The sequence below is a fragment of the Phaenicophaeus curvirostris genome, unplaced genomic scaffold (assembly GCF_032191515.1).
Source record: "Phaenicophaeus curvirostris isolate KB17595 unplaced genomic scaffold, BPBGC_Pcur_1.0 scaffold_111, whole genome shotgun sequence".
In the NCBI taxonomy this organism is placed as follows: domain Eukaryota; kingdom Metazoa; phylum Chordata; class Aves; order Cuculiformes; family Cuculidae; genus Phaenicophaeus; species Phaenicophaeus curvirostris.
The window spans coordinates 357694-371206 of NW_027206732.1; positions in this window are offsets into that span (position 1 = coordinate 357694).

Consider the following 13513-nt stretch of genomic DNA (forward strand, 5'->3'; position numbering starts at 1 on the left):
TTGCGGTCTAGGGGCATCCCTTATTTGCAGAACTAGCAGCCCTGGGTGTGGCGGATGAGGAGGGTAGTTTCTGCTTGTCTCTGGAGCCACAGAGGGGGTGACCAAAACTGCATGGGAGCAGCCAGTGGAGCAGTAGCGAAGGGGTTTGAATGTCAAGGGAGCGGCAATTAATGTTTGGGTTTGGTTGTGGACTAGCTTTGCTTGGCTGTAATGTGCAGTAGAGTCTTGGAAATCTTAGGGCGTTGCTGAGCGTCAGGGTGACTTCTTTGCTGTTGTGTTTTTCAGATGTAGCGGGCTGACCTGTGTGCTGAGGGGCACGGATGGAGTTGCGTGCAGTTAGTGTGCCATAGTGAGGTGAGTTGGCTGTGGTGTTGGTAGGGAAATGTAACCGTGGCTGTATGATCAGTTACCGTGTGTTGGTTTTGTTCAATGAAGTTACAATCATCCTTGCTGTTTGTATATTCCAGGTGGAGCTCAAGCCTCAACACAACCACAGAAGATGAGGCAAGCTGGGCATCTGAGCAGTCAAGGTAATGCAGTGGGAGATAGGTGTTGCTTGGGGCAGCCTGTGCTTTAGTGTAGTACAAAAGCATGCTTTTTCTGTGGCAGGTGCCAAATGCAGCCTCAGGGGGGTGAAGCTTCTTGCTGATGTGTGGTCTGAGAGGTGAGGAGGTTGTTGTTCAAATAGGTGTGTTAGAGCCCTGTAGTACGCAGCAAATCCATTGAGCATTGGCATTTGGTTTTGTAGATGCTGTGTGGTCAACTTTTAGAATGCAAAGAGCAGTTGAGGTGAAGAGGGGAGTAGAGAGATGGAGCACGGGACTGATTTCTCAGAAGCGCAATAGTAAATTTTCCGTCTGTCTACCTGAAGTGCCCCAGGTGATGATGACTGCAGCATCCAATGTTTGAATTGGCATCAAATAGGTGAGCAGAATGCCTTGGCAGCTTTGCAGTGAGTGTAGTACAAGATGTTGGCAGTGAGCAGTGTGATGCTGACTTGGCACTGTGTTTTCTGTATGTGGTTTGTTTTTTTTTTGCAGATTATTGTCCAGGACAATGTGAGAGTGCAGGATTTTTCCAGTTAGTTGATGCAGTTTGGGTTTTTTCTGCCAAGGATATCTTCAGGCCCTCGGTCCTCAGAAAGTTAAGGGGGCTGTGGTTTTGGGCCGGGAAGAGGGCAGAATGTTGAGAATGGCAGGGAAGGGATTTAGCCTAGGGTAGAGGGTTGTGCAGGAAGAGTGCACCTTGTTGCACGTTTGGAGAGGGGTTTAATTTTCAGCCCCAAGCTAGCGTGTACCAGGCAGGGCAGTTCCAGCCTATATCTGTCTTGTTGTTTAGATTGTGTAGACTCTGCTGTGTCTTAAATCTTCTGCAGGTCTTGATGTCATATTTGCATTTGATCCACGTGTCATCTCTAGACTCTTGGATGTCTGTTCTTAGTAAGGTGCTGATCAGGCGCTGCTTTTCTTGCATTGTGATCTTCATGTACAGGTAGGTCTTGCATTTTGGCAATTTCTGGTCAGTTTCCTATTGCGTAGGCATCACAGGACACGTTAGCATCCTCAGCCCTTATTGTTCCATTTTCTTAAATCCCTGTTCTGGCACTTCCTCCATACATACTCTGTTTTGAGGCCTTTAAGAAGGGCTCACCCTTGCATCCTTCTAGTTGTGGCTGTGGCTCTTAAAGGGGCCATAGTCTTCCATTTTTCAAGGGCTGACATAATCTTTCTTGCAGCTCCCTACATCTTGTTGCCCAATGCCAGCCCTCTTTTGAGAGTCATTCTTACCAAGTTTCCTTTTTGTTTCTGCATCCTGTCATTGGTTTTCTGTGCAGAGTCAGTCTGTGCACGTTTGAATCTGGCTGGAGCTGCTCTGCCTGAGCTAAGGAAACGGTAGTTAGCAGAAGAATAGCAGTGAAATTCTATCTTTACTTATACCCGTCTAGTTAGGCTTTGAAGGGTGAGGTGATACGGTGCATTCCAGAGCAAGTAGCCATAGATACATGGGGTGAGGAGAATCATTTTTGGTCGGTTATGCAGCCACAGAGGGAATGACCAAAGCCATCTCAGATACGACGTTGGAGTGTCGGTAGAGCAGTTTAAATTCTTGGGGCAATAAATCTGGTGTGTATGGTTGTTAAGATTTGATTTTATCTTTTTTTTTTCTGCCTGGCTGTTGTGTGAAGAAGGGTTGGTATTCCTGAATCAAAACAGTGTGTGGAATTGTTTAGTTACTATCGAGTCTGGGGGTAAGTTATTGAATGTTGAGTTCTACAGGTGCAGAGGCATCGGGTCTGGCAGCAAGGGGTGACAATTGAACTGGGGATAGATTCCCATAGCCAGGTGGGTTGGCTGCCGAGTCAACAGTTAGATATGACTTGTACCTACATTACCTACAAATGCCAGCTAGTAATTTTGTTTTGGTTTTATTTTTTGTCTTTCAAGATGCAATGAGCATCGTTGTCATTTATGATGTTTGTGTCATCTGTGTCTATTGTGACATCATTGTTATATATGGTGTGTGTCGTGTGTGTCTATTTTGACATCATTGTCATTTTTAATGTCTGTGTCGTTTTTGTCTATTGTGACATCATTGTCATTAATAATGTCTGTATGGTCTGTGTCGTCTGATTCTATTGTGACATAATACTAATATATAATGTCTGTGTCATCTCTGTCGTTTGTATCGTATTTGTCTATTGTGACTTCATTGTCATTTCTAAATTCTGTTTTCTGAGTTGTCTGTGCCTATTGTGACATCATTTTCATTTATAGTGTCTGTGTTGTCTGTGTCTACTGTGACATCGTCATATATAATATCTGTGTGGTCTCTGTTGTCTGTGCCTATTGTGACATCATGCTAATTTATAATGTCTGTGTCATCTGTGTCTATTCTGATATCATTGTCTTTTATAATGTCGGTGTCGTCTGTGTCTGTTGTGACATCGTTGTCATTTATAATGTCTGTGTCGTCGGTGTCGTCTTTGTATATTGTGATATCTTGTCATTTATAATATATGTGTATTCTGTGTCTACTGTGAAACTATTGTCATTTATAATGTCTGTGTATTCTGAGTCTATTGTGACATCATTGTCATTTATAATGTCTGTGCCGTCTGTGTCTATTGTGACGTTATTGTCATTTATAATGTCTGTGTCGTTTGTGTTGTCTGGTCTATTCTGACATCATTGTCATTTATCATGTTTGAGTTGTCTGTGATATTGTGACAACTTTGTAATTTATAATGTCTGTATCGTCTGTGTCGTCTGTTTCGTATGTATCTCTTGTGACTTAATTGTCATATATAATGTCTGTAGTCTGTGTCGTCTGAGTCTTCAGTGTCATCTGTGTCTATTCTGACATTGTTGTCATATATAATATCTATGACATCTGTGTTGTCTGTATCTATTGTGACATCATTATCATTTATAATGTCTGTGTCGTCTGTCTGTCGTGACATCAATGTCATTTATAATGTCTGTGTGGTCTGTGTCTATTGCGAAACCACTGTCATTTCTAATGTCTGTGTCATCTGTGTGCCTGTGTATATTGTGACATCATTGTCTGTTTTCTGTGTCGTCTCTGTGGTCTGTGTAGTCTCTGTCGCCTCTGTCGTTTCTGTCGTCTGTGGTTATTATGAAATCATTGTCTTTTAAAATATCAGAGTAGTCTGTGTCTAGTGTGATATCATCTGTGTCTATTCTGACATTGTTGTCATATATAATATCTATGACATCTGTGTTGTCTGTATCTATTGTGACATCATTATCATTTATAATGTCTGTGTCGTCTGTCTGTTGTGACATCAATGTCACTTATAATGTCTGTGTCGTCTGTGCTTATTGTGACATAATTGTCATTCATAATGTCTGTGTCATTTGTCATTTGTGTCGTCTGTATCGTCTGTGTCTATTCTGACATCATTGTCATTTATAATATCTGTGTCGTCTGTGTCTGTTTTGACATCATTGTCATTTATAATGCCTGTCTCAGCTGTGTGGTCTGTGTCATGTGTGTCTTTTGAGACATCATTGTCATATGTAATGTCTGTGACGTCAGTGACGTGTGTGTCTTCTGTGTCAATTGTGACATTTTCATTTATAATGGCTTTGTTGTCTGTGTGGTCTCTATCGTCTGTGTCCTCTGTGTTTATTGTGACATCATTGTCATGTATAATGTCTGTGTTGTCTGTGTCTATTGTGACATCACTGTCATTTATAATGTCTGTGTCGAATGTGACATGATTTTCATTTATAATGGTTTTGTTGTCTGTGTCGTTTCTCTCGTCTATGTCTATAGTGACAACATTTTCATTTATAATGTCTGTGTTGTTTGTGTCTGTAGTGACATCATTTTCAATAATAATGTCTGTGTCTATTGTGAAATCATTTTCGTTTATAATGACTTTGTTGTCAGTGTTGTCTGTGTCATCCCTGTCCTCTGTATAGTCTGTGTCTATCGTGATATTATTGTCATTTGTAATGTCTGTGTCATCTCTGTCGTCTGTGTCTGTTGTCATATCATTTTCATTTATAATGTCTGTGTCGTCGGTGTCTATTCTGACATCATTTTCTTTTATAATGTCTGTGTCGTATGAGTCATCTGTGAATATCGTGATATCACTGTCATTTATAATGTTTGTGTCATCTGTGTCTATTGTGACATAATGGTCATTTATAATGTCTGTGTCGTCTGTGTCTATTGTGACATCATTGTAATTTATAATGTCTGTGTTGTCTCTGTTGTCTGTGTCTGTTGTGATATCATTGTAATTTGTAACGTCTGTGTTGTCGGTGTCTGTTCTTATATCCTTGTCACTTATAATGTCCGTGTCGCCTGTGTCTGTTTTGACATCATTGTCATTTATAATGTCTGTGTCGTCTCTGTCTATTTTGACATCGTTTTCATTTATAATGTCTCTGTCATATGTGTCGTCTTTGTTGTCTGTGTCTATTCAGACGGCATTGTTGTTTATAAAGTCTGTGTCTGTTGTGACATAATTTTTCTTACAATATCTGTGTCGTCTGTGTCGTCTCTGTCTTTTGTGTCTATTTTGACATCGTTTTCATTTAGAATGACTGTCGTCTGTGTGGTCTGTATCGTCTCTATCGTCTGTATCCTCTGTGTCTTTTTTGACATCATTTTCTTTTATAATGTCTGTGTCGTATGTGTTGTCTTTCTAGTCTGTCTATTGTGACATCATTGTCGTTTATAATGTCTGTGTCGTCACTGTCGTCTTTGTCTATTGTGATATCTTTGTCATTTATAACATCTGTGTCGTCATAGTTGTCTGTTTTCTGTGTCTATTGGGACATCTTTGTCATTTATAACGTCTTTGTCTCCTGTGTCAATTTTGACATCATTTTAATTTAAAATATCTGCTTCATCTGTGTCTATTGTGAAATCATTTTCATTAAAAATGACTGTGTCGTCTGTATCTTCAGTGTGTATTTTTACATAATTGTCATTTATAATTCCTGTGTCGTCTGTCGTCTGAGTCTATTGTCACAGCATTGTTATTTATAATGTCTGTCATCTGTGTCTATAGTTACATTATTGTCATTTATAATGTCTGTGTCATCTGTGTCTATAGTTACATCATTGTCATTTATAACGTCTGTGTCGTCTGTATCGTCTGAGTGTATGGTTACATAATTATCATTTATAATGTCTGTGTCGTCTCTGTTTATTGTGACACCAGTGTCATATATAATGTCTGTGTCGTCTGCGTTTATTTTGCCATAATTGTCATTTATAATGTCTGTGTCTTTTGTGTCATTTGTGTCATCTGTGTTGTCTGTGTCTATTGGGACATCATTGTCATTTATACTGTCTGTGTTGTCTCTGTCTGTGCCGTCTGTGTCTCTTGTGACATCATTGTCATTTATAAAGTCTGTGTCGTCTGTGTCTACTGTGACATCATCGTCATTTATAATGTCTGTGTCGTGTTTGTCGTCTTTGTCTACTGTGAAATCATTGTCATTTATAATGTTTTGTCTTCTGTGTCGTTTCTGTCGTCTGTGTCTATAGTGACATTATTTTCGTTTATAATGTATGTCTCTGTAGTAACATCATTTTCATTAATGTCTGTGTCATTTGTGTCGTCTTTGTATATTGTGACATCATTGTCATAAATAATGTCTGTATTGTTTGTGTCTATTTTGACAACCTTGTCATTTATAATGTCTGTGTCTTCTGTATCGTCTTGGTCTACTGAGATATCATTTTCATTTATAATATCTGTGTCATCTGTGTCCATTGTGACATCGATATTTAAAAGCGTCTGTGTCTATCGTGACATCATTGTCATTTATAATGTCAGTGTCTTCGGTGTCGTCTGTCTATTGTGAATTCGTCATTTATCATGTTTTTGTCATCTGTCTCGTCTGTGTCGTCTGTTTGTATTGGGACATCATTGTCTTTTATAACAACTCTGCCGTCTGTGTCGTCGATGTCTATTATGACATAAGTGGAATTTATAATATCTGTGTCGTTTGTATCGTCAGAGTCTATTGTGAAATCATTGTCATTTATAATGTCTCTCTTGTCTTTTACAACTGTGTCATCTGTGCTGTCTGTGTCTATTGTGACATCCTTGTCATATATAATATCTGTGTCGTCTGTGTCTATTATGACATCATTTTCATTTATAATGTCTTTGTTGTCTCTGTCGACTCTGTCACCTGTGTCTATTGTGGCATCATTATCATTTACACTGTATGTGTCATGTGTGTCGCCTGTGTTTATTGTGACATCATTGTCATCTGTGTTGTCTCTGTCGTCTGTATCGTTTGTGTCTTCTGTGTCTATTGTGACATTATTTTCATTTATAACGTCTGTGTCATCTGAGTTATCTGAGTTGTCTGTGTCCTTTGTGTCGTCTCTGGCGTCTATGTCTATTTTGAAATCATTGTCATTTATACTGTCTGTGTCGTCTGTGTTTTCTCTGTATATTTGTGACATCATTGTCATTAAAAATGTCTGTGTCGTCTCTATCTTCTGTGTCTATTGTTACATAATTGTCATTTATAATGTCTATGCAGTCTCTGTCGTCTGTGTATATTGTGACATCATTGTCATTTTTTATGTGTGTCTTCATTGTCGTCTGTGTCTATTGTGACATCATTTTTATTCATAATGTCTGTTTCCTCTGTGTCTATTTTGACATCATTGTCATTTATAATGTCTGTTTCATCTCTGTCTATTTTGACATCATTGCAATTTATAATGTCTGGGTCATCTGTGTCATCTTTGTTTATTGTGACTTCATTTTCATTTATAATATCTGTGTCGTCTGTGTTTATTGTGACATCATTTTCGTTTATAAAGTCTTTGTTGTCTGTGTCGTCTTTTTCATCTGTTTTTATTGTGGTATCATTTTCATTTATAACATCTATGTCCTCTGTGGCCTGTGTTGTCTGTGTTTATTTTGAAATCCATATTATTTATAATGTCTGTGACCTCTGTGACTTCTGTGTCTATTGTGACATCCATGTCACTTATAATGTCTGTTGTCTGTGTCTATTGTTACATAATTTTCATTTATAATGTCTTTGCCGTCTCTGTCGTCTTTGTATATTGTGACATCATTGTCAGTTTTAATGTGTGTCTTCTGTGTTGTCTGTGTCTATTGTGACATCATTGTCATTTATCATGTCTGTTTCGTCTGTGTCTATTGTGACATCATTTTCATTTATAATGTCTGTGTCGTTTGTGTCCTCTGTGTCGTGTCTGTCATCTGTGTCTATTGTGATTTCATTGTCATTCATAATCTCTATGTCTTCTTTTTTTCTGTCGATTGTGTCGTCTTTTTTGTCTGTGTTTATTGTGACATCGTTGTAATTTATAAAGTCTGTGTTGTCTGAGTCATCTGTGTTATCTGAGGCGTCTGTGGCATCTGAGGCGTCTGTTGCTTCTGTGTCTATTTTGAAATAATTGTCATTTATAATATCTGTGTCGTTTGTTTTGTCGGTGTCTATTGTGATTTCATTGTCATTAAAAATGTCTGTTGTTGGTGTCATCTGTGTCTACTGTGACATCATTGTCATTTATAGTGTCTGTGTAGTCTGTGTCCTCTGTCTTTTGTGACATCCTTGTCATTTATACAGTCTGTGTTGTCTGTGTCTATTGTGACATCATTTTAATTTATAATGTATGTGTCGTCTGTCTCGTCTGTGTGGTCTGTGTTTATTTTGACATATTTTTCATATATAATGCCTAAGTAGTCTGTTTTGTCTGTGTCATCTGTGTCAATTGTGACATCATTGTCATTTATATTGTCTGTGTCTGTGTCTTTTGTGACATCATTGTCATTTATAATGTCTTTTTTTTCTGTGTCGTCTGTGTCTGTTGTGATATCATTGTCATTAATAATATCTGTGTCGTCGGTATGGTCTGAGTCATCTGTGTCTATTGTGAAAACATTGTCATTTATGTCGTCTGTGTCATCTGTGTTGTCTGTGTCTTCTTTATATATTTTGGCATCTTTTTCATTTATAATGTGGGCGTCTTCTTTGTCGTCTGTATAGTGTGGGTCGTCTGTGACCTCTGTTTCTATTGTGACATCATTGTCATTTGTAATGTCTCTGTCGTCTGTGTTGTCTGTCTATTGTGACATTATAGTCATTAATAATATGTGTGTTGTCTCTGTCGTCTGTATCTATTGTAACATCATTGTCATTTATAAAGTCTGTGTCATCTGTGTCTATTTTGGCATCGTTGTCATTTATAATATCTGTGTCGTCTGTGTTTTGTGACATCGTTGTCATTTATAATGTCTTTGTCGTCTATGTTGTCTGTGTCAATTGTGACATAATTTTAATTTATAAAGTCTGTGTCGTCTGTGTCTATTGTGACATCTTTGTCATTTATAATGTCCGTCCTTTGTGTCGTCTGTCTGTTGTGACATAATTTTCTTTTATAATGTCTGTGTCTTCTTTGTCGTCTGTGTCTTCTTTGTCGTCTGTGTCTTCTTTGTCGTCTGTGTCTATTGTGACATCATTGTCATTTATAATGTCTGTGTCATCTGTGTATGTTTTGACATCATTGTCATTTATGTCTGTGTCGTGTCTTTATATTGTGACATCATTTTCATTTATAATGTGTGTCTTCTGTGTCGTCTGTGTGTATTTTGAAACAATTTTCATGTATAATGTCTGTGTCATCTTTGCCTACTTTGACATCATTGTCATTTTTAATGTCTGTGTGTTCTGTGTCATCTGTGTCTATTGTGATATCATTGTCATGTATAATATCTTGTCATCTGTGTCGTTTGTGTCTATTGTGACATCATTTTCATTTATATTGTCTGTGTGGTCTGTGTCATATTTGTCTATTGTGACATCAATGTTATTTATAATGTCTGTGTCGTTTGTGTCATCAGGGTCATCTGTGTCATCTGTGATATCATTTTCATTTATACTGTGTCATCTGTGTCATCTCTGTTTATTGTGACATCATTGCCATTTATAACATCTGTGTCGTCTGTGTCGTCTCTTACTTCTGTGCCTATTGTGAAATCACTGTCATTTACAAAGTCTATCTTGTCTTTGTCATCTGTGTCTATTGTGACAACATTGTCATTTATAATGTCTTTGTCTTCTGTGTCGTCTATGTCTATTGTAAAATCATTGTCATTTATAACGTCTGTATCGTCTTTGTCGTAAGTGTCTATTGTGACATCGTAATTTACACAATCTGTGTAGTCGTTGTCGTCTGTGTCTATTGTGACATCATTCTCATTTATAATGTCTGTGTCGTCTCTCTCTTTTGTGACATCATTGTAATTTATATTGTCTGTGTCGTCTGTCTTGTCTGGGTCTATTGTGACATCACTGCCATTTATAATATCTGTGTTGTCTGTTTCCTCTGTATTGTCTCTGTCGTCTGAGTCTATTGTGACATCCTTGTCATTTATAATATATGTGTCTTCTGTGTCGTCTGTTTCTATTGTGATAAATTATTCTTTAACAATGTCTTTCTTGCATATTTCGTCTCTGTCCTCTGTGTCGTCTGTGTCTAGTGTGACATCATTGTCATTTATAATGTCTGTGTCCTCTGTTTCTATTGTGACATCATTGTCATTTATAATGTCCGTGTCATTTGTGTGTGTTGTGACTTCATTGTCATTTAAGTAAGGGAAGCAGGATGCATGTAAGTCCTATACCATTGGTTTTATAGTTTATATTTTTTTTTTAATTGATGGCCTCCACATGCCCTATGAACATGCCATGATTATTTTTCTGATCGTATGCATTTATATATCAGATATATTTTTCTCAGTTTTTGAGACAAAAAAGAGGGAAAGAAAAGGAAACGAATAAATGAAAATATTTAAACACACTCTGGGTGCCTTAACTGCCAACTTTAAAGGTTGGGCTTGATGACCCGGTGGGTCTCTTCAGACCTGGTTATTCTATGATTCTATGATTTATAAAGTCTGTGTCTTCTGTGTGGTCTCTCGTGTATGTTTATTTTGACATCATTTTCATTTATAATATCTGTGTCGTCTGTGTCATCTGTATCGTCTGTGACATCTGTGTCTTATGTGACATGGATTTCATTTATAACATCTGTTTCGTCTTTGTCGTCTGTGTGTATTTTGACATCATTTTCATTTATAATGTCTGTGTCGTCTGTGTTGTCTCTGACGTCTGTGTCTATTGTGACATCGATGTCATTAATAATAAATGTGTGTATGTGTCGTCTGTGTCTATTGTGACATCTTTGTCATTTCTAATGTCTGTGTCGTCTGTGTTGTCTCTGTCTATTGTGACATCATGGTCATTTATAATGTCTATGTTGCATGTCTCGTCACTGACCTCTGTGTCGTCTGTGTCGTTTGTGTCTATTGTGACAACATTGTCGTTTATAAGGTATTTGTCGTCTTTGTCGTCTGTGTCTATTTTGACATAATTGTCATTTATATTGTCTGTTAAGTCTGTGTCTATTGTGACATCATTGTCATTTTTAAAGTCTGTGTTGTGTGTGTCGTCTTTGTCTATTGTGACATCATGGTCATTTATAATAGGAGTGTCACATGTGTCATCTGTGTTGTCTCTGTCTAGTGTGACATAATTTTCATTTATAATGTCTTTGTAGTCTGTGTCGACTCTGTCGTCTGTGTCTATTGTGACATCATTTTCATTTATAATGTCTTTGTCCACTGTGTCGTCTATGTCGTCTCACGTCTGTGTATAGTGACATCATTGTCATTTATAATGTCTGTGTTTTTGTGTTGTCTGTGTCGTCTGTGATGTCTGTGTCTATTGTGACATCACTGTCATAATAATTTCTGTGTGGACGGTGTCGTCTGTTTCGTCTCTCGTCTGTGTCTATTGTGACATCATTTTTATTTATAATGTCTTTGTTGTCTGTGTCGTCAGTTCCCATTGTGACATCATTGTCGTAAATTATGTCTCTGTCATCTGTGTATTCTATGTCATCAGTGTCTATTTTGACATCATTGTCATTTATTATATGTGTCGTCTGTTTCTATTGTGACATCATTGTCTTTATAATGTCTTTGTCGTCTGTGTCCTCTTGTCGTCTATGTAGTCTGTGTCGTCTGTGTCTATTGTGACATCATTATCGTTTATAATGCCTTTGTTGCATCTGTCATCTGTCCTCTGTGTTGTCTGTGTCATCTGTGTATATTGTGACATCATTGTAATTTCTAATGTCTTATTCGTCTGTGTCGTATATGTCATCTGTGTCTATTGTGAGATAATTTTCATTTATAATGTCTGTGTCTTCTGTGCCTATTGTTACATCATTGTAGTTTATTATGTCTTCGTCGTCTGTGTGCTCTGTGTCGTCTGCGTCTGTGGTGACATCATTGTCATTTATATTGTCTGTGTTGTCTGTGGTATCTGTGTCTATTGTGACATCATTGTCATTTATAATGTCTGTGTCATCTGTGTCTGTTGTGACATCATTGCCTTTTAAGTAAGGGAAGCAGGATGCATGTAAGTCCTATACCTTTGATTTTATAGTAGATATTTTTGTCTGTTTGATGGTCTCCGCATGCCCTGTGAAAGTGCCATAATTATTTATCTGATCTTGCGCATTTATGTATCAGATATATTTTTCTCAGTTGTTGAGAGAAAAAAGGGGGAAAGAAAAGGAAACGAATAAATGAAAATATTTAAACACACTCTGGGTTCCTTAACTGCCAACTTTAAAGGTTGGGCTCGATGACCCCATGGTCCTCTTCCAACCAGGTTATTCTATGATTCTATGATTTATAATGTCTGTGTCGTCTCTGTGGTCTCTTGTCTGTGTCTATATTAATATCATTTTCATTTATAACATCTGTGTCGTCTGTGTCGTCTATGTGTATTGTGACATCATTTTCATTTCTAATGTCTGTGTCGTCACTGTGGTCTTTGTCATTAATGTCATCTCTCTTATGTGTTTATTGTGACTTCATTTTCATTTATAATGTCTATGTAGTCTGTGTCGTCTCTGTCTATTTTGACATCTTTGTCGTTTATAACGTCTGTGTCGTCTGTGTCTATTGTGACATCATTTTCATTTCTAGTGTCTGTGCCGTCTGTGTCATCTGTGTCTATTGTGACCTCATTTTCATTTATTATGTCCATGTCATGTGTTATCTGTGTCGTTTGTGTTTATTGTGACATCGTTTTCATTTATAATGTCTATGTTGCATCTGTCATCTCTGTCCTCTGTGTTGTCTCTGTCATTTTTGTCTATTGTGACATCATTGTCATTTATAATGTCTCTGTCTTCTGTGTCGTTTATCTCGTTTCTCGTCTGTGTCTATTGTGATATCATTGTCACTTATAATGTCTGTGTCCTCTGTGTCTGTTGTGACATCATTGTCATTTATAAAGTCTGTGTGATGTGTGTTGTCTGTGTCTATTCTGACATCATTGTCATTTATAATGTCTGTGTTGTCTGTGTCTATTGTGACATCATTGTCATTATAATTTCTGTGTCGTCTTTGTCTTCTGCTTCATCTCTCGTCTGTGTCTATTGTGACATCATTTTCATTAATAATTCTTTGTCGTCTATGTTGTCTGCGTCATCAGTGTCTATTGTGACATCATTGTCATAAATAATGCGTCAGTCTTCTGTGTATTCTCTGTCATCTGTCTACTGTGACATCACTGTCATTTATAATGTTTTGACGTCTGTGTCTTCTGTGTCATCTGTGTATGTTGTGACATCTTTGTCATTTATAAAGTCTGTGTCTTCTGTGCCATCTGTGTCTATTGTGACATCATTTTTATTTATAATGTCTGTTTCCTCGGTGTCATCTGTATCGTCTGTGTTGTCTTTGACATCTGTGTCTATTGTTACATCAGTGTAATTTATAATGTCTGTGTTGTCTGTGTCGTCTCTGTCTATTGAGACATCATTGTCATATAAAATATCTGTCATCTGTGTTGTCTGTGACATCTGTATCTATTGTGACATCATTGTCATTTATAATGTCTGTCGTGTGTGTCTATTGTGACATCGTTGTCATTTATAATGCCTGTGTCTTTTT